Here is a 405-nt window from a genome sequence, read left to right as displayed (position 1 = left end):
AGCTTTGCAGCTGGGCCGCAGGAGCACCGTGCCCTGGCCAGCCCATCACCGCGTCCGGCCGCTGCGAGGTAACGGAGCTGCTGAACGAGGCGGGTGAGACGAGCTGCAGGACCAGACCCGTTCTCTGCCCCAGCTGAGCGTCCGCAGGAGCAGAGCTCGAGGGGGGTTAATGAGAACACTCGGCTCCTTCTTTAGCAACTGGAAGCCAAGGGCCAAACCCGCACCTCACAAACAAACCCGTCACCGAGCAACCGCCGAACAGCCCGACCCTTCCAGGAGCTGCCACCCCGAGGAAGGGATGGTCGGTGCCTGCACCGCGCTGTGTTCCCCTCTGTCCCTCGAAGCACCCAGCTCCAGGCCCTGCCTCTTGTGTTTCAGTGGAGCTGCCTCCAGCCCTTTCTTTCC

The sequence above is a fragment of the Nestor notabilis genome, unplaced genomic scaffold (assembly GCF_000696875.1).
Source record: "Nestor notabilis isolate BGI_N333 unplaced genomic scaffold, ASM69687v1 scaffold8441, whole genome shotgun sequence".
NCBI lineage: Eukaryota > Metazoa > Chordata > Aves > Psittaciformes > Psittacidae > Nestor > Nestor notabilis.
The sequence above is the reverse complement of the archived record's forward strand: the minus strand, read 5'-3'. Positions refer to the sequence as shown.